General features: G+C 34.2%; 1 long non-coding RNA gene across 2 annotated transcripts in view; it reads right to left on the bottom strand.

Moving 5' to 3' along the window:
• Positions 1–1,371: 1,371 nt before the first annotated feature.
• Positions 1,372–27,612, bottom strand: part of LOC131859626 (uncharacterized) — a 103,586-nt gene continuing 77,345 nt past the window's right edge. Inside the window, exon 4 of one of the 2 annotated variants that reach the window (XR_009359255.1) lies at positions 1,372–1,628. This is a non-coding gene — a long non-coding RNA (uncharacterized LOC131859626). Of the gene's footprint in view, positions 1,629–8,104; positions 8,432–27,612 lie in introns of those variants that run through there. The other variant, XR_009359254.1, reaches the window with a different exon arrangement.

The following is a 27,612-nucleotide window of genomic DNA, read 5'->3' as shown; positions in this document are numbered from 1 at the left end:
TTGATTAATATCCCAAGTAAAATAATTTCCATAAAATAATAAAAATCACATTAAATATATATAATAAGTTTCTGTAAGCAACCATAAAAAATACCTTTATAATAATATATATATTATAAAATCCACAAATAAAATAAAACAGGTGAAATCATTCATTTTTAAACAGCGCTGGGAAAAAGAACTGGTAGTATGTGCTACCTTATGGTAGCACTGCTACGATATGGTAGTCTTGCTACCATATGGTAGTAGCAACTACCGTATGGTAGCGTTGCTACCCTATGGTAGAAGCAACTGCCATCCACGTGGTGGGGGGAGGTGGGTCCCCTGCCACCTGGTTAATAATATTTTATTTTATTTATAAATTTTTTGCCTATACAATAACTCTGCTAAAACAGAGTACAAACAATTTTTTTCTTGAATGAAAAATTTATGTATACTACAAGAATATAAAAGACCCAAATTAATTGATTTTGGGCAAAAAACCAAGTGAAATTTAAACAAAATAGAGGGGATCAAATTCAAATTTCATTGCTCTCACATGCATGGAATATCATGAACACACACAGTGAGGTCAAATTGCAAAATTTGGCCTGCATATCCCTTGATATTTAACAATTTGAAAACCTCCATTCACATAGAAAAATAAATCTTTTACTCCCAATCTTGAAATGAAAATATTTAAAACAAATTGCTCAACTTGAAAACACACATAGAGAAACTAAATTTTTGGTTTTAAAATTCAGTTTCTTCACAATTAACAAATTTGATTTGGGAAAAGATTAATTCAAATATAAATTGCTCAATTTCCACAACTTAAATTCAATTTAAAGCTTCCCATAAAATTTTCATGATTTCCAAGCAGACACGGAAGTTTTCAAACCATTTAATTTTTTTAACCAAAGAAAAAATAAAGTCTATCCAAAAAAATTGGGAATTTGCAATCCAGATTCCAGTCTCCAATTTTTTTGTTTCCAAACTTAGCTTCCAAAAAAAATCCTCTCCTCTCTTCCCATGAACTCTCAAGAATATATATGAAAATTTTTAACCTAAAAACTTTTAGGTTAAAGTTTTCATTCAACCAATAACAATTTTCAATAAAAGGTAAAAATTTAATTTCCTCTTAAAAACTCAATGGGGAATTTTTTCTTTTTCTTTTCCTTATTTTGAAATTAACTCAACATATAATCTAAAAATTCCAATAGAATATTATTTAACTTTATTTTCTTTTTTCAATTAAATACAATTCCTTTTTAAATATAACATGTAATTTATCAATTTAAATTCAATAACTCAATTTATTTAACTAAATCAATAATCACAAAGGCATATTAATTTAATTCAAATACACCAACATGAAATAACACTATTCACTCAAACTAACTTTTCTAACTAACAAGAAGCACGCAAAACAAGAAATAACCACACGACGACTCACAAAACAAAAATGTCAAAGAACCAAGACTCACATACCGATCAAACGGAATCTCACATGAGTGTAATTGCGGGTCAATTTTAGGGTCTACCAATTATCTCCTACACTCCCATCAGACAAATAAGGTATGCTCAAACTTGTGAAACCAGGTGGAGTCGATACCCCATACCTACTCGGTACTTGTACTTGCAATGACCTGCATCAATGAACCACATGTGCATATAGACAAATATAAAAGACACAACACACACACTAATGAAGGAGAATCGTGGCGTTCCCTATTTCACAGATATGAGTGAAGGAAAATCATCCCCTCGCACCCCATACACTTACAAACACGAAACATGTATATAATGCATTGCACGTATAAAGTAAATGTGTTAGTCCATGTTAGTAATCCAATAAAAATCACATTTAACATCAATAACAAAATACTGCATGAAAAAAATACACTACAAATTAAATTAAAGCATATCACCATACCGCATAATGTCCAAGTAAAATATCACAATAATGTATCCATTGAAAAATTCAACTGAAGTCAAACATGAGTCTAAAAATCTGATCGAGAAAAGGGTACTACACTACAGTTGATTTATTTCCTTGCATTGATTGTTTTCCACATACATATGTTGTCATCAATGCCAAGGGGGGAGATTGTTGGATATTAGAGTTGTTGGAATGTGTTGGTGTCATTGACGTCAACATATTCCTATGTTCTTGTGCTTCGGTGTTGCAGAGAGTTGGTTCAGTTGGTTTGGTTATATATATGTTGATGCGGATTTAAGGATTCAGAGATTAGTATCTTCAATTGTTTCAGCATGAGTTTCAGTGTTCCGTAAGGTAATTTGATCAATTTATGTGATCCAGTGTGATGATTGGTTTTCCTATTGGTTCAGTATTGCGGAGTTGTGATTTCTGGTATATATTGCTCTGAAATTGATTCATTATGTTGAGCAGTTTTTTGAGAGCATTTGGGATGTTCATGTGTATCCTCAGTTAGAGTGGTTCATGATTTGGAACTTCACAAGTGTATCTTTCAGTTTGTCAGTAAGTTATGTTGGTGTTCTTGAGCTTCGGTGGTGAGATGATGATGATTCTTGTCATTTGAGTTGTTGCGGTTGTTGTGGAGGAATTCACATTGCTTGTTGATGATTTTCGATTGTGTTCTATGCATTTTGGTGGTTCACATTGATTGGCATGCATGTTATTGAATATTTTATTGGCATGGTGGCATTCTTCATGTTATACAACCTTCTGGTTGACCCGATGATTCTTTTGTGTTATAGATGATCTTGGTGAGATATTTGGTGGTGTTGTGTGTCCGAGGTTTTGATTTGGGTCAATTTTATGTCCTTACCGACATTGTATTGGTCTGCATATTTATTTATGTATTGTGTGTTGTAATTTTGTAATTAGCTCTTATAATTTGAGTTGACCTTGAAATTAAGGTTGATGATTTGTATAAATAAGTGCAATAATCATGTAAGATGTGTGTTTTCGTTCTTTGAGAATTGTGTATGTGTGAACAAGCGAATTGATGTTTCAGAAGTGTGGAAAAGAGAAGAGAAGTGTTGTAAAGCAGACAATGTGCTTAACCGGAATTGTGATCAAGCATTCGAAGATGTTATTTTTTTAGTTCATGTAATCCATATTGTTGTCTGCTCTTCATAAGGTAGTGTGCCTTCCCAGGGTTGTAGCCCTTTATTTTTTTTTAGCAGTGAGCTTTAGGCAGTGTGCCTAAATGCATGTGCATTTCTTATTGTAATATTTCACATAATACTGCAGAATATCATCATATTGTGAGTAGGTTCCCACTACGGTTTTTCCCTTAACCAGGATTTCTACGTCAAAAATGTATTGTGTTATGTGTTGTTGATGTGAAGTTTATCTTTGTTATTGTTATTCTTGATCAGATCTGAATTTGAGATCAATTTATTAAAGTTTGGTGAAAACTGAGTAACCCCCACTCTCAGTTTTCCTACATTGTTGTTGCCAACAATACATACATGTGTGTGTGTGTGTGTGTACGTATACATATGTACATATATATACATATGTATGTACAGATGTGTGTGTGTGTGTGTACATATATACATGTACATACATACATACATATGTGTGTGTGCGCGTGTGTATTTATATATGTATATATGTATATATATACATACATATATATATATATATATCTATATATATGTGTGTATATTTATATATGTATATACATATTATATGTATATATATGTATGTATATATATACACATATATATGTATGTATATATATATACATTTATATATATACACATATATATGTATGTATATATATACATTTATATACATACATATATATACATGTACATATATATATGTATGTATACATACATATATATAAGTACATATATATGTATGTATGAATATGTATACATATATGTGTGTGTATGTATATGTATGAATGTATGTGTGTGTGTGTGTGTGTGTGTGTGTGTGTGTGTGTGTGTGTGTGTGTGTGTGTGTGTGTGTGGATGTATGTATGTATGTATGTCACTAATACATTTGGCCTCAAATTCCGACAAAGGTTTCCAACGAACAAGGCATATTGTGATCAAATTTGATTTATTTTTTTAAATGCCTAAGTTCGTCAGAATTCTGATGGTAAAGGGTCGTCGGAATTCTGACAAACTCGGACATCATTATTAAAAAAAATGCGAATTCATTTTAAAGGAAACCAAGAACATTTCAAGAGTGTCGTTTGCCAAATTTAAAGCTACTCTTGCCTCCTTCCCCTTGGAGTGATCTCTCCACAACCGCGCGCTCCTCTAGTAAGGTTTTTTTTGCAACCAATTTACTATTTTCTTCTCTGTTGTCTGATAAGCATCATAAAAAACATCATTTTATATATATATTTTATTTTTTTTAGATAAGTGCTAACCAGAAGGGGTTAGCTCCCTTACATTCAGCCCTAATAAAGACTTATTTCATACTAATCTACTACATATATTCATCCCTAACAGAGACTTCTTTCATATTGATCTACTACATATTAGAGAATAACCCTATGATACAGACTAATTCAAGAGTGATTGGAGGATGATTGCCAGCCACTCTCCAATCTCCATAATTTTCATCACAGATGCCGCCGAAAGCCAGCAATCTTTTGTGTCCATCAACCTTTGGAAGAGGGCTAAGTTCCTGTTGATGAACCCAATTCGGTATACCTCCCAGGCATCCTTGATGAAGGCCTTCTTCCTTCCCTTTTCTTCTTTTTCACAGACGTCACCCTCATTCTCATAGTTAGAGTCCTCGTCAGAATCAGAGGAGATATAGTTAGCGGTGTTAAAATACACTCCCACTTTTTCGATTCTAGATTCAAAATTTCATTGGCTACAGCCTACCCATCCATAGTGCGAATAAAACCATCTCTCTTTTGAATGCACATCTTTTTTGAATCCAGGACATCTACCATTGGGAATATCACAACCTCATATATGAATCCATCACACCAATTCCTACCTCCGCCAAGGATAGAGGATGCCAGCCTCCACATCGCATCAAAGACTCCTTCACCTATGTGAAAAAGCCTCTTGCATTGCACTTGAAAAGTCTCATCTCTGCACATGCAACTTAAGCCGGTATGATGCACCATATCTGCAACTAAGATAATAATGCTCACGTACATCCATTCTTCCACAAAGCATCCCTTTATAATGATCAACTCTTTATCCCTCTGGGGAAAATCTGGGATTGATTAGACGAAATTTGACTTTCTAGTCAGTTTCTCATCCTTGCTATCTTCCCTAAAGCCTTAGCCATATCTTTCCTGGAGCACGAGCACTGTACTTTAGCTTGTATTTCTTATTGTATTGAACCTGAATAGCCACATTCCATTAATCGAGATAGGTATGGAGAGATTTGTGAGTACGAACTATCGCATTTCTCTTCAGGCCTTACGATCGACTATAAGTAGTTCCATCTACTTTATCCTATATCCGTTTTGTTATTCTGATGTTCAAGTGCCTTATCATTCCTAACAATCCTTCCTAAATCTTGTCCCCGTGTCTACATATTCAATTTGAAAATATATATATATATATATATATCCCCATAGCCTTGTAGTGTAATTGGTGCCATTGTCAACTAGTGAAATAGTGGTTGTTGGCTAGGAGATGTTGGGATAGCAGTGGCTTAGATCCCATAGTCTTTGGTCACTATCTAACGAAAGAGAAATCATAAGACCCTAATAGGATGTTTTAAAAATTAAAACTTAATGATTAAATTTGAAAACTTTTATATTTCACAACCGATTTGAAGCTTGAGTACTGCCAAAACCTTCTACTACCATTGTACAACTATCTATGCACCATTACTAGCATCAACTAGTGTTAGTGATAGTTTCATGCTAACATTAGGAGTGCAAAACTATGCAAACATGTACCTTATTTAATCTTGAATACCAAGTTATTAGATAAATCTTCTTTCTTGGGGTATAAATTTTACCCATAGCATTAAATTTTAACTCTTGAGAGTTAGCAGAAATCTCTCTATAAGAATTATGTGGTGGTATATGTTTGAATTGCAAATTGTCTATTGTTGTTAGTTTTTAGTGCTATTAAAGAATGCATTATGTCGAAACACTTAATATGTGATGGCTATTGCATAGGAATTTATTTATTTATTTTCAATAAGTGATCGAGATAATTTATAGTATGGTACATAATGGATTAGATGGTTTTTCACTTGGAAAAAGATAGAGAAGATTGTTCTTATTTGATAACTCAAAGGAGATTAAATTTTGAGGTCTTATCATGTGAGCATTAATATGAATTTCAATGTGAAAATTTTATGGTGTTCATATTTTTATGAGGCACATCTGATGGCACATTAAATTATTTGATTTGGTGCTTCCTAATAAGGTTTATAAGTGTTTCCAAATTTTGGACATTCACAGAGATAGATACACAAGGTGTCTTTTATTTTGAGAGCATGATTGACATGTGTATGCAAATTGGAGTCTTGGTGAGAGAAACAAAGGGCAATTATTGTTTAATAATATTACTAGATGATAAAAATGATATATGGGGGAGAAATAGAACAATTGTATGTAATAAAATAGTTACACATATAACTGTATATGATAGAAATGTAATAATTACATTGAGATTCCTCACTTAGTTAAAACAATTGTAACTCGAAGTTGAAATACCAAGTTCTGAATCCTAATCTCCTCAATCATAAACATTAAATAATTGGAGAACAATCCATATTGACCTCCACACACATAGGACTCCACCATATAATGTTTTGACCCTTGGACGGGTATAATTCTTGATCTTAGGCTTGTAAAATCATTGGAAAAAAATTCATATTGATTTCAACACCAAACCCTTACTTGTCTCCAAAATATCAAACTTCACAATATATAAATTCTTTAAATCTATCGACACAATCAATCAAAACAAAAAAGAAAACAAGAAAATAAAGCTAAAAATTCTTCTCATGCAACACCTCATCTGAAAGTGAGAAGCTACCTTGAGATGACGGAAATTCTTCAAACCTCCACCAGCCTCCAAAAGTGAAGGCTCATAGTACTAATACATTATTAGGACCAAAAAAAAGAATCATTAACAAAAGCTTCATAATATTATAAATCCTCGCCCTAAATTTAGATTAAGTTACCTTCATTTGATTGATCTTTGATTTTTCCTTTAAGAAGACCATTGGTTTGAATTCTATAAAATCATATTACGTGACCCTTTATCTTGTAGTAAAAACATGCATTTATTCTTTTATTTTTACCTAACTATTTATTATCCTTTGTGAATATAGTTCTTTCTCTTATTGAGGATCATCTTCTATATCTTCTTTTGTCCTTTTTTATTCTACTAGAAGAGTTAAAATCATATCTTGTAAAGTTTGTGAAGTTATTTTTATTGTATTTTGAAGACAAGTTGTTTAACAAGATACCTTTATCATCATCGTCTACTAGAGCCTTAACTTCTTCTAGATACCTAATGAGAAGACTCAAATTAATTATATGATTTGACATTGTAATTTCAACTTCTATTTTGAACCTAAACAATGGTAGTTTTAGGGAAAACTTTGCATTAACTACTTTTTCTCCAAACATTTTGTTCATGGACAAATATCTACTAATGACTTATCCAAGTCCATATGATGTAGTTTAGAGTGATAATTGAGAAAGACCAATAATAACCTTGGTTTTATCATCTCTATTAATCGAATCCAATAGCTTATTTTAATCTATAGGTGCCTTTTCCTTTCCACTTACTCTTTCCCATAATATTGTATTCATTACTTTCATTTGTATTTTAATTCATCATACATGGAAATTGAATCCAAAATATTTGTCTCATGGAATCTCCATAAAAAAAAAATTATCACTCCAAAAAAAATCTTATGAAGAAACTATGCAAATCTCTAATATTATTTACTATCAAATAACCTCAAGTACTATTACAGTCAAGAAAAAAAATCAGCATATGATCTTTGACAACCTCTCTACTTTTATACACCTCACCATCATTGTGTAGCTATGAAAAATGTTGACAAATACTCTCTCCTAAATCTTTCATTCACTATTGTACCATGCCACCAAGAGGTAGACCTATTATAGCCATTCTACTTTAAAATTTATTGTATCTAGAGGGAGTGAACCAATAAAATAGCATGTTGGAAAGAAACATATGTATTTGAACACAAAATCAAGTTTTAATATAACTATTACTTCCAAACTCTTTTCACCTATCACAAACCTTTAAAAAAAATCATAAGGAAGAGAATTTGAAATATCCAGTTCAACCGAGTAAACAAAGTAATAAAGCAAACCAAATCTTGTTGTTAGAAACTCTTATAACCAACTCTTCCATTGATCAATATTCATCACACGAGACACAAACATTCTTTAGCAATGAATCTGATTTTGCATGCCCTTCTTTGTCTTCATATGTCTTAATAATCCTTCACATAGGTATGAACTAAAATCTGCAACAAATTCAATTTCAAAACTACAACCTAGACTTTGTTTGCCCAACCTATCTTCATTCTCATATAATTAAATGAAGCAAAAGATAATGACACATCTACTTTCCTATACACTAGTTAGATTAGTGCATAAGACACACACCTCTACATGTGTGCATCGCCACATAACACATTTATTATCTTCTAGAAAATTAGAAAACCTTCTATTCTACCACAAATATTATTAATCTATCAAACACATAGCAATAGAGATCAAAAAATAAAACTTACATTATTCTTCACAGTGTCAAATATTTTGTCTCCATACAAAACAACCTTCAACCAATGCCTTCATGCCATTTTTTAGTGCTTTGATACAAAATGGAGAGAAAGCAAGGATGTGATGTTCGAAATTTTTACTAGGAATGTAATTTGTTGACAAAATGATGATGCTAATTACTAGATGAATAAATGAATCTAAATGATTTCTAGATTCGAAGATCCAAAGATCTTACATATGAACCAACGAAAATTATCTTTTCCCTGAAGATCTAAATATCTTACATATGAACCAATGAAAATTTTGTCTCTATAATGAATAGTACTTAAGGGGTAACTTTAGAGGTCTGACCTCCTGCACCAACAAGTAAAGGGTTTTTGGGATACTAAAACACTGGTTCGTGTGCATTTTGGATAATTTTGGAGATAGGAATTTTCGTATGAAGTCTCTTTTTCATTGAGTCATCTTGGTGATTGTACCTATTTGTATGAAGAGAAACTAACAATTCCAATTACCTTCTCTAAAATTGTCTAATAATTGTGTCAAGATAAAATGATTTGTTTGTTGCAACCAAAACAAGAACATGCTCTCCATTTTTAGACATCAATCCATCTCAATGAAACATGTAAACTCGTTCTTTATTTTTCTCATGGCTTCAAGCTCTCCAACTCATGTTGCAGTTTCCACTGCCTTGATTGACTTATATGTAAAATATGGAAGCCTAAAAGAAAATGCCTCGAAGAAATGTAGTCTTATGACCTATTTGAGAAAATGCCTCAAAAAATGTGGTCTTATGGATTGCAATAATTGCAAGATATGCACAAAATAGATTTGTTGAAAAGGCTTTAAAAACTTTCAATCAAATGCAATTGGAAGGTGTAAAGCTAGATTCAACAACCTTACCCAACATCCCCCTACCTCTGATAAAATGGGAGATTTGGAACATGGTTGGACATCTATCAATGAATAATGATGGTGTCTTAGAATTGTGAAGGCTGAAAAAGAGAATATGAGGAAAGATCCAACATTTCCTAGTTTATTTAAAAATGAACAAAATAAAGTAGTCAAGATCAAGAATGTGTTGGATAATGTAGATCAAGTAATGGCTCTTGAGGAAGAGAGACCTACAATTCACAAAGATCCTAGTGTGCTTGTGAGGCCTTGTGTTAGGCTTAGGAGTGAAGAGTCAAATGAAATATTCCAAGGTGTTGAAGAAATTGATAGTCAACAAACCAAGAGGAAAAAGATCTCAAAGGAAAACAAAACACGGGTCCTTGTATCCTCTAGCTTGGTCCTTGTGGAACAAAGACGTTGATATTCCTTAAAGTATATATGCCATCCAAACAATCCTCCTATTTGAGAAGTTCAATGTTAAGTGTATAGAGACCTCTTTTTCGATAGTTATTGTCATATCCAATGGATTTAAAAATATTTTTTGCCTTTATGGGGTAATTATCATAAAGTTCTCTCAACTCTACTTGGACACAATAGTGTTGATGTCATTGTCAAAACAAAAGGAGCCCTTTTGGACATAGAATCATAGAAGGATAATTTGCAGACTAAAACGTAATGCATCCCTACATTAAAAAGTGGGCCTTATGATTACCAATCGAGGGTAGGCACTAGTATAGGTATTGTACACACAATGCACAAGTACAAGAGATCTACGCCACCAATCCTCTTAAAATGCCAGCCACTGATAAGCTCTTGTAAATAATCATGCACAATAACTGTATGCCTTCTTTATAGCCATTAATATAAGGGTAGTTTGAATGATGTGCATAATTACACCCACAATACTAGGGCACTAGGAAGGCCTTTTTCTACATCATTATTCTAACTACTTGTTACTTATTGAATTAAATGTAAAATGTTCATTTTGCAAGCTAGGGTGTTGTACCAAAAAATAAATTCTAATTCATTAAATATAATATCCAATTGATATCTATCCCATCCATTCATTACATTAGAATCTGATATCATTAGGACAACATAGGAATTTGCATGGCCACTTGAAATCTCCAAAACAATTGTTTGTCTCAATAGTTTGCTTGAGAAGAAAAAGAGCAAGTTTCTACCAAAACTAAGCACAACAAACTCTTCCAATGTCTCTTAATACTACTAAGTCAAGATAACAAAGGTGAGAAAATTCTTAAAAATCAAAAGTGAAAACGTCATTTCCATAGTGAAAGATTGAAACAACATATAAAGATCAAAATGACAAGTGTGAGGATCACTTTCATAGCTATGGGATTTAATACAACTATTTGTAGGTCATAGATGCTATTATAATGTATACTTAACCCAAGAAGACAACAAAACAATGAGCACAATCATGTCACTACTCATTAGTAATTGATCTTGTGTTTATCTTAAAATGTTAGAGAGGTCTTTGGACATTCAAAATGTCATATCAATCACAAGATGGAAAATGACAAGAGTTAAAGGTGAAAATACAGTAAGGTTGTAGTCACTTAGGAATCACATAAGATAGTCATATTAATATTGCATGACCACTATCATGTAAAAGAAGAGAAAGCTATAGTAAAGGACAAAGAAAAATGATTGTCCTAATAGTCAAGGAGTTCACAAGTCAGTTGTAAAAGCATGCCACAGTCCAAAATGGAATAAATAATTGTCCTAACAGTAAAAACGAGTCTTAGATGACTAGAAGGCATGAGAGTGGACCAAAGGTTGGAGCATTTCATAGCATTCTCACAGTCAATTGGTGCAAGAGCACCTAATTGGCCTTCAAGTCTCTATGAGGCAAAATATGAAAGTTTTGTTTTTTGAAGTTTCAAATATGTAAATAAGGTCAAATATGACTATTTGTGTTGTAGGTGTAGCAAAGGATAACCTCGACTACTACATGGAATGGGAAGCATATAGCAAACAATGCATCCAACGAACATGCAATTGTAGAAGGGAGTGAGTAGAATGAAGAATTAAATAAGGTAGACAGATGCCTACAATAATTTCCTTCTTCAACAAGAGTATGTGGTCCATTGTACAGTTCTTGGTCCTCAACATATTCCTCAATTGCTCATTATAATCTATCCATGCAATTGAAGTGTATCATCTCACTCCAACTGTTTTCCTCCTTAAGTATTTTTTAAGATGCCATGATGAGGGCAGTTTTGTTGATGCCATTTAGCATCTGCACTCAACATCTTTTGCTGGGAGGACGAGAACGAGGGAGGGAGGAAGAGTTGGTGGGAGAGGAAAAAGAATTTATGTTGAACATCTAAATGATTGAACATCTATCTGAAAAGAACTTATGACCACTAGCTATATTAAATATGTTCTCTATTGAGTTCAATGTTTTAAGATGAAAAAGAAAAGTTAAATGGCTTTGGTTCGATTTGCAATTTTTCTATGTTTAAGTATTTTAATTTGGTATATTATACTGAAACATTATTTCATAATTAACATTTCAACTTCTATATAACTAGTTCTAAGAATACTTTTGTACTTGCGATATCCATTTGCGTAGTTTGTGAAGGATATGCACCTAAGTTTCCATAGCCTCATTTTTTTGCCTCTAAAGAAAGACCATGTCAGATAATATTAGTGAAGAACAAAATAAGGATACAATTGCTAAATTGTGGTCTAACTTGAAAAGAAAAGGTGATGGAAAATGTTATTGTCCCTACAAAATTTGTAAGGGCTTAAAGACTAGAAGACTTCTAATCAAAATAGCTAAGAAACATTGTAGGCAGCATGGTCACATTGAAGGGGGACATGATTATCATCCATTGGTAATTTGTTCATTATATCATTTTAACAATTTATATACATAAGAAATCACTTGATGATGAGATCATGATCATGGTTTATTTATGTTGATCATTTTTATATAGGTTGAGCACCCCAGGGCACATGATATGGACCAACACAACTTGGAGAATATGATTTTTGAAGTGGAGGAATATGGAGATATGAATATCGAAGATGAAGATAATGATCCCTTGGAAGATGACGATCATGCACCAGAAAAGACAATTGAAGATGATGGTACAAATGCATTGATCCATGACACATTTAGTACTGGCACAATTGATCATGATGATCAAGATGACCTTGATATTGTTCATGATTTATCTCTACTTGACAAGGCATATGAGGCCCTTTACGAAGGCTCCCAAACAACTCTTCTCTTTGTTGTATTGTTGTTGGTGAACTTGAAGGTTACGAATGGTTTATCCAACATAACAATCTCACGTATGTTAAGGTATGTCATATATGTCATTATAGTTAATAAATGGTGAATCATGTACCATTAATATTCTTTATATTAACAAATTATATTTTTTGTTGTAGATTGATAGCTGATTTTTTGTTACCACCATCAAATATTCTACCTCGCTCATACTGAGAATTATCTGTTATCATGAAAGATATTGGAATGGAGTATCAAGCAATAGATGTTTGTCTCAATGATCATGTTATATATCATAAACAACATGAATTTGGAACAGAATGCCCTGAATATCATATCAATAGATATCGAACAGATCAAATAACAAAAAAGGTGTCTCGCAAGGTTCTTTTTTATATTCCCATTATTCCATGTATGCAACAATTATTCAAGTGCACTAGCTTGGCACAATTAATGGATTACCATGCACGCAAAAGAAGTCGATATGACATTATTCGAATGCCTATGGATGGTTCAGCATTTATGGACATAGAGGAAAAGTGGCCACACTTTAAAGAAGAACCTCGTTTTCAAGCTTTCATTGTCAGCGGACGGTGTCAATCCATTTGGAGAGTTGAGATATGTTTACTCGATGTGGCCTGTTTTTGTTATCAACAATAACATTCCTCCATGGATGTCAATAAAGAGGGAACACATAATGTTGGCAATGATTGTTCCAGGTATTTTATCATTTAATAGTTATCTACATTTAAGTATAAGTATTGCAATAAAATGGTCATAATAATTATGTAATGTTTCTGTGCATTCAAGTAGGTAAGTACCAAGTTAAAGATATGAATGTATATATTGAGCCGCTTATCGACGAGTTGTTGGAGTTATGGAATGGTGTCACCATGTATGGCGTCTCTAGACCAATAGGACAAAGACAATTTCAATTTCATGCAATGCTTGTATAGACAATACATGATGCCCCAGGGCTAACACATTTTTGTGGTATGTTATAGTGTTCAAGTTGAGCATAATAATTATAATTATAAAAATTTACATATTTAATCGAATTATACATTATCTTGTAAGTCTTCAAACAAATGGAAAATTTGCATGTCCAGTTTGTCGTCCAAAGATGAAATCTCGTCATTCAAAAAGATTAAGAAAGCAGGTGTTTGATGAGTATAGGCACTTCCTCCACAAAACTCATAAGTATCAAAATACTGAAAAACATATTTTCAATCGGAAAGAAGAGACTACATCAAAGCCACGAAGAATGACACCTCACCTATGGAAGTTGGAATATAATAGAATTAATCGTTAAGGTAATGTCATTTCATCTAATGGTTTATGTTTGGAACTTGTATTTTTCTATTGTGTTTTGTTTAATGATGATGTAATTGATAATCGTGAAGGTCGTCAAGGCATGGATGACCACCTTCCAATGGGACTAAAAAGTTATCCCAGACAATTTAGTAGGTTGTCCTACTACGATCAGCTACAAATTGTGCATTTGTTTGATACTACGCATATTGGAAAGAATATAACAGAGACATTATGAAAAATATTGGATGGAAGGCATGACAAAGAAAAAATTGTCAAAATTTGTTGTGGCATTTAGGAATCCAATCATACAATAAAAAATGTCATTTAATCAAATAGCAATGGAAATCAAATTAATATAAGTGCCATTCTTTGGTTATTAACGGAGCAGCAAAGCAATGCTATAAAAAAAGTCATACAAAAAATTCGATTTCCCAGAAGATTTGCTGCGAACATAAACAATCTCATATCAAATAAAAGTGAATTTGAGTTAGGGATGAAAACACATGATTGGCATACCTTCATTAAGTTAATTTATGTTCTTGTGTATTTACTATATATTTGTATACTGCGCATGTACTTTTCATTGTATTATGTTAGAAAACAATGAAAAGGTCATTTTATAATTGTTGCAGTACGTTCTACCTCTATCTCTCCCAGACCACTTCGATAATAATGTCAAGTAAGTCATATATGATTTTGGAAAATACATGAGGTAAGTAGTGATGTTTGTTCAATTTGTTGTATAGATATTATATTTACGATTTGTTTTACTTGTTATGTAATATATTGTATCTTATTTTATAAAGCCTTGTTTACATATTTTTGCGTCTTGAATCTCTTGTAGGTGGTTGTCATCTAAAGAAATCCATAAAGAAGATATTAAATATTGGAAGAGAAAAATTCTTCATCTAATGTGTGAAATGCAAAAGTGTCTACCTTCAACTTTTTTAAATGCACAAGAACACTACCTCATACACCAGGTTGAGGAGATTGAATTGTGTTAACCTGTACAGACTATATCAATGTGGATGGTTGAGAGGCACTTGAAATTTTTGAAGGCTTTGGTTCGACAAAGAGCACATCCTGAGGGTTGTATGGTGGAGGGATATATGGTATACCAGACTATGGTGTACATTACTGAATATCTTCCTAAGTTTGCAACAAAGATCCACGTAGATTGCATTTGGGATCCCAACCCCATTAACAAATTCGAAGGGGAGTACTTGATGGGGAAAGGTAGATTAAGGAAAGTGAGAGATAATTGTAAGATGTTATTATAGTTAATTAATTCTTCATCTTCAAAAAAAATCGGTTGTAAGTCGTCTATTTATTTTTTGTACAGTTCATTGAGAGTGGGATGCACTACATTTGTATATTGTAAACAATCTTGATTGGATGATGGTAAGGATTGAACGATGTCAACATTCTAGTTGTCCATTAACATGGGAAGGTGTGGCTTCATTGGTTAAAGAAGTTCATCGTAATAGAGATTCCAATGTTACACAAAGGGAAATTGATTTACCATATGGTTTAAGAGATAAACAGGTACGTATAAATTTATTAATCACCCATATGTTTATCAACTCACGATGCAATAATTTTTACATGTTTGACATATTGCAGGTCAAACACCACAATGCTATGTGCTTCAATGGTCATAAATTTTGCATCAAAAAGTTGGATGACACGAAGAAAACTTGTGATTCTAGGATAAATGTAGTCTTTGAGGTGACCAATATTTCATCTAGAAATGACATACATCCTCAAGAGTTTCAAAATTGATACTATGATATTTTGGATGATATACTTGAGTATGACTTTAATTCCTTCAAATTAGTTTTGTTCGTCGTCAAATGGTACAAGCTATAACTGAATAAAAATGATCCTGATAGAATTGTTATTGAACATGATAATGGATTTACAATGGTTAATACAAAGTCATTTGAGCTAGTTGGGGATGAGCCCTATGTTCTTCCAAGCCAATGTGAGTAGGTATTTTACTCAGAGGTTCCACATAAACCGGATAGATCATTTGTTGTTAGACATGATCCAAGAGGAAGGTAGATATAATGTGATGAAAGAAGAAGATAGCAAAGAAGTAGAAGATGATGTAGATGATGATCACGGTCGAGAGTTAGTCGATGATGTTCCTGATGGAAATGTTCGTGAAGAAAAAGAAGTTGATGATGATGGTGATGGTGATGACAATGACGATGACAATGACGATGACGATGATGATGGTGATGGTGATCATGATGATGATGGTGATCATGATGGTCATGATCATGATCATGATGGTCATGATCATGATCATGATGGTCATGATCATGATCATGATGGTCATGATGATGAGTTGGATGAAGAAGAAGATCAATGACATGAATGAAATGTATGAGGTATGTGATTAGTATATTATCTATTTAATATTAATTTCTTGATAGAAATTTATTTGACTTATATGGTTACATAATTAATTCACTTTGTGGATTGTTTATTAGCTATGTGATGGATGGTTATTTATGATATATATTTGATAGATTACATGTTTATGATGATACATATGTGATGCTTATGATGCTCAATTTTTGGTGTTGATTTCATGTATATATTTTTTGTGATGCTGCCACCCTTGGTGGAAACAGGTAATTGACTACAGACATCGTCAACCCTTTAGTTGAGGATCCTGCACAGTCTACATAAAGTAACGGTAAGGAATAGAAAAATATACAATGATTATGATGATTGCATATTGTTCATGTTGTGTACTATGTATTTTTTAGTATACGTATCATGTAATTTTTAGCTAACATAAGATAATTGAATTACATATGCAGGATCCTGAACCCCTTAGACGAGGATCTTGCATAGTCTCTTGGATCGATAGGTATCAGTCAAAACACCCTATAGAAACAGTTTATTTTTAAAAATTACTGGGAAAACAAACTTCCTCAGTTTTTCAAACATCGACATTAGCAACAAATCTAATACAGTTATCATCACTTGAGGCCCCAGTTGGACTTATTCAAATTTAAATATCAACATCAACTTTAGGGTCGACTTCTTCATCAATATTACCCTCATTTGCAAAATATATCTCTCATTACCAACTAACTCTCTCATTTGATGGAGTGCAGGTATCACCAAATAGGTATTTGTCAAATGTGTCTTCCTCGAGTGAGGGAAATGCAGGAATAGAAGACGAAAGTGAGACATGTAGTAGATCTAAAATAGGGAGATCAACTAAAGGTCAAAAGATTAGAAGAAAATTCAATAAATGCATGAAATTTTTCCTTGCCCAAGGGGGTCATGTTCTTACGATGATGAGACCAAAGGCGACACTGAGGTTCCCTTGAGGTACAAACATTTACAGAAACAATGGGTATCGAAGGAACTTCCTCCAATAAACACTGAATTTTGTGTTAATGAGAGGATATATCGCATATCACCTTCGTCTTTACATGGTTTGGGCCTATTTTCCATGGATGACATAAAGGTCTGTTACAACAAAGTTGGTGAATTGATGGAGTATGTCAAACCTTGTTATAATTACAAAAATTAGACGTGATTGATTTGCAGCAGGATACCTTACCTAGCATTTCCATGGAGGAGTTAGATTTTGTATTGGCTAGATTCTTGGTGTATGCTAGGAGAGAGAGATGCAGGGAGGAATCTTCTAGAAGATTCCCTATTTGATGACTAGGTATCTTTTTATTGGGCCATATGTTGGTGGCACCATTTTTTATGTAAACCCTAATTAGGGCAATTCTAGGGTTTTGTTTGCATGATCTTGGCCCTTGATTTAGTTTTAATCTTGGCCATCCATTTTGTATGAGACTCTATATATACCTCCTCCTCTGTCATTTGTAAGAGAGATTTTGTAGAATTGTCGATATATGCTGCAGCTATTTGAATCTAAATCATTGTTCAATTGTTGGTGACATTTCTCTTCAAATGTTGTCTTTTCATTCATGGTTCTCAATTCCTCCAAGTTAGATTAGAATTTGTTTTCATGTTTATTAGATTGAATGAAAGATTTGTTGAATATATTTGTGTGGAATCCTTAATCCATACCACTAGCCTCTTGTCGTTGCTAAGTGTGGTTTGTGTGGTCTACTAAAAATTTGAGTAAAACTTAACTTCAACTATTGCGTGTCCCTTGACAAGCGTCAACTTGGATGGTGTCAACGTTTGATGGTAATACTCTGAAAATCCTTGAGTATACCTTAGACAATCACACTAAGGGTGTGTCAATACCTTTTTGTGAGACTCTGCCTAGTTTGATTCCATTAAATTTGTTCATCATTTCCTATTAGATTGAATGAAAGATTTGTTGAATATATTTGTGTGGAATCCTTAATCCATACCACTATCCTCTTGTCGTTGCTAAGTGTGGTTTGTGTGGTCTACTAAAAATTTGAGTAAAACTTAACTTCAACTATTGCGTGTCCCTTGACAAGCGTCAACTTGGATGGTGTCAACGTTTGATGGTAATACTCTGAAAATCCTTGAGTATACCTTAGACAATCACACTAAGGGTGTGTCAATACCTTTTTGTGAGACTCTGCCCAGTTTGATTCCATTAAATTTGTTCATCATTTCCTACATTTAGTGAGACTCCGCCTAGTTTGATTTCCTGAACTCTATTCCTTTTGCCCTTTTTTTTAGTAAGAATTAAGTCTGGAACTACATTGCTAAATCCTAAGTTGTTAGCATACCTATTACGCATATTTCATGATTGAAAAACATAATCCTAACATTTTTGTAAGTCCCCAAGTGAACACAGCAATTCACATCGACCATTGAGTTACCCACTCATCAAGACCTGACATGTAGAAACCTTGGAATCATTTTAGTTGATCTTACCCTTATCATCTAAGGTGATTTTGTTCAAGAGAGGGTAAATTACCTTGGTATTTTATTTTGAAATGTTATGTGCATAAAACACACATCAAATTAGGGTTTTGTTCCAAAAGATCAACCATATGATGTAATGTCCCCTACTTGATCTATTTCAATATACTAAAGTTGATTGATATTCTTCAATTAGTTATCAACAAGTTCTTATTTATTTTCCTCATTAGATGATTAATTTCATTATTCATAGTTTTTAATATAGATATCCGACCCTGCCACTACTTCAATTTTAAGGGAGAAGGGTCCATGTATGTTACCAAAGCACTTAGAAACCAAATACAATAGGTTCCCTCAAAGTTTACAAATCCAAGCCCTTACCTATCTCGGGTCTATACCCTCAAGGCTTGTGGGTCACTGATCCCCACCCTATCTTGGGACTTAACCTATTGCTTGGATTTAGACTGCCCCTCTTTGGAACATAGCATTCCCATCTTCTTAAATACTGACAGTAATAACATGATTTAGTCTATAAGTATACTAATTTCTTATGTATTATGAATATATATGAAATTAAGTATGATTGTCATACATATTGTAGTCCATATTAATATTACTATTAATTCTACATAAGAACATTATCAGGTTTCATATATTAGATACACATACTCAGTTCATCCCCATTCATACCACCAAGAACAAAGATGTTATTGCTTGTAACTTAATAACTATTCCGATCTTATCAATCCATGGTGATGTTATTGGATGCTTTGGTTCCTTTCCTTTATATCTCTCAATGTGAGGGAGAGGTCACACCTCTTCATCATGCATGCCCTTTGGCAAGAGACACACCCTTTCACCATTAGCACCTTTTGAAAGAGTGCAACTCTTCATTATTTCCGCCCTTTGAAAGGGACACAACCTTTCATAATCAAATCTGCACTTCTTATTTAAATCAGATCTGGAATTCTCATATTTCAATTGCTCCCCCCCTCAAATGAGTTTCTCATCTCCCTTTTATATCTCACGTTTGAGGGAGTCACAACTTATCATTTAATGCCTTTTGACCTTTCATTAGCTTTAATCAAATTTTAATTATATTTAATTATATTCATTTATATTTTAATTTTAATTTTTATATTTATTCTTTTGTATTTTAATTTTATTATTAAATTATATTTCAAAGTAGGGACATTACATATGATCAGTACCCGTGTCCTCAAATTTGAAAAATCATGTCTTTAAGTGCAAAAAGCAAGGTAAAAACCTAATTAGTGTTTTTGTTCCAGATGAACGTGGTAGGTCAAAATGAACATGGTAGGTCGGAGATGGATATGATAGTTTGAATAAGTGTGAAAAATGGTTGTCCAGATGAAATTCACCCAAGGGAAGAACGGAAGAGAAAGAATGTTTAGAAGCTAGGAAGATTGCAAGGCAAAGTGGAAGCATGTCCAAGCTTCTACCAACCTCGCCTTGTCCAAGGAAGAGTGAAGTCCGCCTTGGCATGAGACACATAAAGTCCGCCTTGGAAGATTGTCCAAGCACATGCCAAGTCCGCCTTGGCAAAGCATCATCTAAGTCTGGCATGTCCAAGGAGCCTCCAAGTCCGCTCTTGGTAGAGACTCTCCAAAGTTTGCCTCCTGCACAAGAAAAGTTGTCCAAGCACTAGCAAACTCCCACCTTCAATCAAGTAACCCATGGCAAAGTTTCATCAAACTCCTACCTTTGGTTAAGGAAAAAATTCAAAAAATTGGCTAAGTGTTGATACCTTGGGGAGAAAAAATTCAAAAAATTGGCTAAGTATTGATACCTTGGGGAATAAACTTTCAAAATTCGGTTAAGGCATCAAGGAAAACTCCCTAAGAAAGAAGCAAATCCGTTGAAGGAAGATGAACATGACAATTTGAATAAATATGGTGGAGAAGAATGGCAGGACATCCATGAAGTCCACCAAAGACAAGTGGTTGGTAAACATGGCAAGAAGAAGCTCAAGTCCACCCCTCCTAAAACAAGACAAAGTTGGCATCATGTCTTCCAATTCCGCCCCATGGACATGTCAAGACTCTTCCATGAAAGATGCCAACTGAGAATCTGATCCAGTCTGGATTTTTTTTGTTTGCTTTCAAATCTTTGACCAGCGAATTGTTTTATTGGTTTGAGGTGAATTTTGATGTATTTTTAGTTTTGGGGGTTTCGCTTGCTTATGCCAATGAAAATTTGCCAAAAGAATGCAATACATAAAAGAATCAATAGACTGAAATAAAATTTCAGAACTCAGATTTTATTGCAGCAAATTATAAATTCAAGAGAATGACTATTTAAGACAACTAGAGCAAAAACTAGCCTACCAGGTGTCCAACACCCTGCCTGGATGAGCTTATTTTGATGTTGGAGGTGGTGCACAAAGCAATACAAGAGCCTCCAGTTGCTACGAATTGTTCCAATGTGTTTTATTCTCCTTATATATAGTTATCAAAAACAATTTAAGGAAGAAATAGAAAATCAAGTGCTTATTCCAAATTTTTGCCCAGAGAAACCTCCAAAATTGACCCTTTTTCCCCACTAAAATGCTGATATAGCCCAAATGTGTTAAAATTTCCCTGAAAGAACCACTGGTCTGTCTTTATTTGCTGCCAACAATGAATTTACACACAAATTTTTGAATCAAAACCCTCTAATTTGTTTTATTGGCTTCACAGGAGAAGCACAGAGGGTACAGCCAGCCTGTGAATGGTATGGCCAGCATTAAAAGCACAATAATTGCTGGAAAATGTTCCCCAATATGTTCCAATCTACTCAATTGTGTTGTAGATGATCTATTCTTGTTGAAAGTATGAATTTGCCTCCAGATATTAGCCCCAAATGACCTGAAAGAGGATTACTTCAATGCAAAGATGAATGGGTTTTCGTCCAGACACTAAATAAGGGTGAGAGTTTTTGTTCTCAACCTGAAACTCCAATCAATCTTGCTGCTATAGAGCTCTCCAAGGAAGAAATTGTCAAATATCCAATGAATAATGAATAAAATGTTGTCCCCAATGTCTTTTAAATATTCCTCAAACCCTAATTCGAATTTGGGGTTAGGGTTGTACTTTAGGCATCAAAAAACATGTTCAAATGTTTCTTTTTACTAAAAAATAACTTCCCCTGAGTGGTTTGACCCATTGAGCGTCTAATTCCTCATTAAAAGTGACCATATTATTAAGTTATAACTTCTAGGGAAATGTGTTAAGGGGCCATTTTATAATTCATCATTAACTTTTATTAATCTCCTTTTTAATAAAGTTACTTTATAATTTTTCTAATTCTAAAAAAAGTTAACTTTATAATGAATTATTATAAAGTCTATATAACCTAAGCTCCTCAAGGCCAAAAAGTGACTAAGTATAGACTCCTCTTGGTAAAGCCAATCATCCCCTAGCCTCTGTAATTGCCTGCGGAGATGGCTAACAGGCAAAACTATGCAATTGAGTGATCAAAGGAAAAATGGGGACATTACATTCCAAGTCCGCCTAGGGAAAAGTAGCATAAAGTGTGTGGCGCAAGCCACAAAGTCTGCCTAGGTTGGATGGTAAAAGGCAAGACAAAGATTGGAAGAGAGATGATGTACAAACACATTCAAAACCCACCTAAGGAAGAGCAAATATAGAGATTGTCCAAGTCCGACCATGGCATAGAAGAATTCGTCTAGACATCCTCAAACCCCGCGTAAGCATGATCAAGGAAAAGTTGGCAAGACTTCTTCCAAGTTTGCCCATGTCATGAGACCCTCAAACTCCGCCAAGGCATAAAGAAATATGTCTAGATTTGTGTGAACTCCGCCCAGCCAAGTACAAAATCATAAAACATGGTAAGAGAACCTTGAACTCTACCTTGTCTTAGAAGACTCCAAATCTGCCATGTGCCAATGGAAGATGAAGTCCGCCTAGCAGCAGCTAAAAGGCATGGCACAACAGCAGCAAAGTCTGCCATGCCTAAAGGGATACCAAGTCTACCTTAGCTTGTAAGGCCAAGAAAAGTTCGCCTTTGCCTAAGGCCAAGAAAAGTCCACCTTGGCCAAGAGAAAGCATGATGGCAAGACTTCATCCAAGTCCACCTAGGCAAAGAAAGGTGGGGAGTTTGGCATGATAAAAGGTAATTAAATTTTGCCAAGATAAATTGCACAAACACAAGTTGGCAAGACATTCCAAGTTGACTGGGCATAAATGGAATATGTGAAGATGCCTCAACAAGTTGAAAATTTGCCTATGGCTCAAGGATAAGACACGAAGACAATCGACTTGCCATGCCCAAGAGAGAAAATGGCTAGAGGAAAAAAAAAATTGACAAAGTAGCACATGAAATCAAGGGTCAAGCAAATGAATGGGTTGGAAAATAAAAGTTTGACACATGAAAAATGGCTACATGGAATTTTCCACAACCAAAAGAATCAAATTTTGACTAAGTGTTGAAGAGGAAACAGGAAGAAAAAAAGAACAAAGAGGAAAATAAAGAAGAGATGAATAAATTTCTTGGCCAAAGTTGGAGTTTGTCCTATTTAGCACAAGCCAGATTTAGAATTGAGGGCAAAACCACAGACAAAGTTCAATCAGGCATAGACATGGCCAAAATCTTGGCTAGGTGATGAAGGAACCACATGAAGGTATCACAAGATAAAATTGACTAGCCAAAATTTGGCTAAGTATAGGAAACACTTTACAGAAAAGTTCCAATTTCCTTCATTGTGGTGAAGGCACAGGGAAGTTCTCCAAAATCAGGGCACAGACTTGGCAAAAATATGAAAAAGAAATTCTAGATTTCTTGAAGGATTTCATCTCCTAAAGACAGGCTCCCAATCAAGATCAAATGGTGGCGAGAAGAGTGTTCCAAACAAATTTCCACACTTAGGCAATTTTTGGGCAAAACATTGGAGACTTAGATTGTTCCAAGCCAACGTGTTCAGGTTCAACAAACCTGACTTATCCAGAAGCTTCTACAAGGCACACTTCACAATGTAACAACCTTCTATTTTATTATTGGTCTATATTTAGCAAGAAGGACAAATGTCCTCAAATGTAATTTTCTCATTGGTCGAGGGGTAGTTAGTTGTAACAAACCCTAATTAGGGTTAACTCAACTGTTGATTTGAAATCAATCCTGGCCATTGAATTGTAATTGGGGAGCCTATAAATTGAGCTCACTCCCTCATTTGTAAATCATGGGAGCATGTTGCAAAATATGTTGAGATAAGTAAATGTTGCTAAGGATTGCCAAAATAATAAGTAGTACATTGTTCGAATTGATGGTGATTATTTCTCTTATTTTGGAGTCTGCATGGTTCTTATCCCTCATCATAGTTTAGATTTTATTTTAATTTGTTAGATGAATGAAGGATTGGTAGTTTAGATTGGTGAAATTTAGCTCATACTTTTGTTGGATGGATGATTTTCATTCAATGTGTAAAGTTAGCATGAGCTTTGATGTGGATGCCTAACTTCTACTTTGAGTAATATTGTTCAATTGTTGGTATTATTCATAAATGTGAAAATCTTAAGCACAACCTTAGAAGATTGCACATGCTTTGCGTAGTTGTCCTAAGTGTGGTGAAACAAAGTGTTGTTATTAGTTTCACCTAGTCTTTACCGTCTCTTGAATTCTTAGGAATAGATTAGAATTTCTAAACCCTTATCTCCTTTTCAGTTTTCTTGAAGTCCATGATCCAAAACAAAAATGATAAATCTCCATTGTGAATTGAACAAGCCAAGCGTAAGTCCCCCTTGTATTTCAGCATACATAACCAAGGTAGCTATCCAACATAAAGTCGCTTGTTCGCACATATAGACCTTGGAGTCACCTTGTGGTCTTTCTCGCAATCTTGGCACAAGTAGTGATTTATTCTAAGTGTTTGGTATATGATAAAATGTACACCAACAGGACCAAAAGATGAATTAATTAAATAATAAAATTGTTTAAATGATATGGGAGGGAAAATAATGAGTTAATTAAATAATTATACATTATTTAATCAATAATGGAAGGAAAGGGATGATGAATTAATTAAATAATTAAAAATTATTTAATTATTATGGATAGAAAAAGTAATGAGAAGGTGATGACATAATATGAAAATGCATTAGTCATTTTGAAATTTCTATACGAATGATCTCTCATATGCATCCATATGATCACCAACATCACATTGTTCAAGTGGAAACTCTCCATATGTAATGAACATTGTCAATAGTGTTGAACACAACGTACCACTAAGAGGGGGGTGTATCAGTGGTTCCTCAAATCTTTTCTTTTTACAACAAGCTTGGAGTACCGGTTAACAATCTAAACACTAAAACAATTAAACCGGTAACACAAGAGTGGATATCAAAAGACGCAAACACACAAATCCATAACCCACAACACCAAATGTATGAGGAAAACCCAATATGGGAAAAACCTCGGTGAGAAACGTTGCTCGAGTCTACTGCTCCAATCCAACCTCACAATGAAACAATAGATTGCAATGATTTAGGGCACCAACCCCTACACCAAGCACCAACTCGATGTAATATGATGAAATACAATTTTAATGCAATCATAACACCTAGTTGCAAATGAGTTCTGCAACACTCGATCAATGGATGTCTGTCGGTTATCAACCTCCTTTGTTTCACCAGTCCTTTTGTCGGTTATCAGATTGCTCTCTCTGATCTCTTACCAGATGCTCTTTGCCTCTCTTCTCTTTCTCAGAACCTCACCCTACATAGTATAACACTTAGATTCCTTCCTAACCTTTCAATACCTACCGGTATGCTTGACTGTTAAGACTATAACAGTTCACCAGTTACTCTGTCTCTACGGGTTAGAACCTCTCACCGATTCAGCTTGCTAACACACACTCTAACACTTTGTGAAAGAACTCTTAGACAGATAGTCTATCTTCTTGCGCAGGCTCTCTTTTCTCTCACAACTCGCATCAAGCATCAATTAATCTCAATCTAGAGTTCACATATTTATCTGTGAGGGTTTCCACCAGAAGCAACATTCAAACAGTGGCGTGTTCGAGTTTTCCTTCACCAACTCAATCTGTATTAGATCTGATCTGATCTACTTTTCTCGAATGGTGATCTGCATCACATCAAACAGCACCGCCATCTCCTCGCTTTTCAATGTGTGTTTTCTATTTTTGGATGTCTACGACATGCTTTTTTGCGTTGCTATATCAATCGCCATTAATGGCTCAGTTGCTTCCTTCAACCAACGAGTACAAGGATCAGATCTTTCTACAAGGTTAGTTCAATCACCTTGCCACTTTTTCTTCCTCGAGCCGCAACATCCTGCCATCGTCCCATGATTTGCGGGTTCTTCATTAATGCCGACATCCTCATCAGACAACTATGTTGATGAATACTTCAACGACCTCTACGTGCTCGCCACCTGGTGTCCAACTGTCATCCTTGTTGACATCCACCTCTGCTCAGACTGCAAAGTCGGTTTGACATCCTTCACCGACCAAGACTCACTACCAGTTCAACACACCTTACCGGTATATCCTAACTTCACCGGTGGACTTTTATACATGCTGACCTCTTTTCTGTCGGTGGATCAACTTGGCCTTTCATCAAACATCTTGATCCATCCACTGAATCCATTTACCGATTGCATTATACTTCTCTTTGTCTATCGATGGTCACATTCCATTTTCTTCTTTGCTTCTTTGCTTGCTTGTCAGTGGTCCTGCTTTACCGATAGATGCTTCACTTCATGTGTACCGGTAACATACCTTTACTATCTACTTACATACTTCATCCTTCATACCGATTGACATCATTACTCACTTCACCCATACCAATCACCTCTACTTACTCACCGATGACCATTCCATGCCGGTTGACATCACTGACAACATAATACCAACAAATAGTGCAAACACTACTTTTTGCATTTTTCTCTCCATGTAAAACTGCACCTAAATCATCCTCACACAAACAATTATCAGTCACTTCAAAATCAGAAACACAAACGAAAGAAGGTAGAAGATCAAACAAAAAAATTGTTTCTTGTTCATCATAAACATTACCACCATGTGCACACGATGCATGATCAACTACTTGAGTTGATTCATGAAACATCCCCAATCCAATTTTGTCAGCGTATATTTGGATGGGTTTGATTGGTCTTTGTTTTTGTTTTGGTTTGTTTTGAAGTTTAAGCAAAAAAAATTGAATATTACATCAAAGAGATTGTTGATTTCACATAGAAAAATGCATAACACATAAGGAAGATAATCAACAAACTTTATTTTTGCTTAAAAGACCAATGAGCATATGCCATTAAGATATGCCCATACGTCTGATGAAAATTTTTAGCGAATAGAAATATAGAAATCAGCTGCAAATAATATTAAAACCCTAAATATACTCTAGGGTTTGAAATCTTTCAACCCAAAATGGAACAGCTGACTAAAATAGAGCTGGAAATAGATAATAATGACCTCTAGAAGGTTTGCCCTGCAACCAATTGTAGGAAACCTACCCTCAAACTAATAGATCTGTTCCTAAACCCCCAAAGAAGGCTTCCATATGCAGACTGAAGTTGTATTCTGATGGAAACTAATACCCAAAC

This window comes from Cryptomeria japonica, chromosome 10 (genome assembly GCF_030272615.1).
Source record: "Cryptomeria japonica chromosome 10, Sugi_1.0, whole genome shotgun sequence".
Taxonomy (NCBI): Eukaryota; Viridiplantae; Streptophyta; class Pinopsida; order Cupressales; family Cupressaceae; genus Cryptomeria; species Cryptomeria japonica.
Note: the sequence above shows the minus strand (reverse complement) of the source record. Positions and strands in the feature narration are given on the sequence as shown.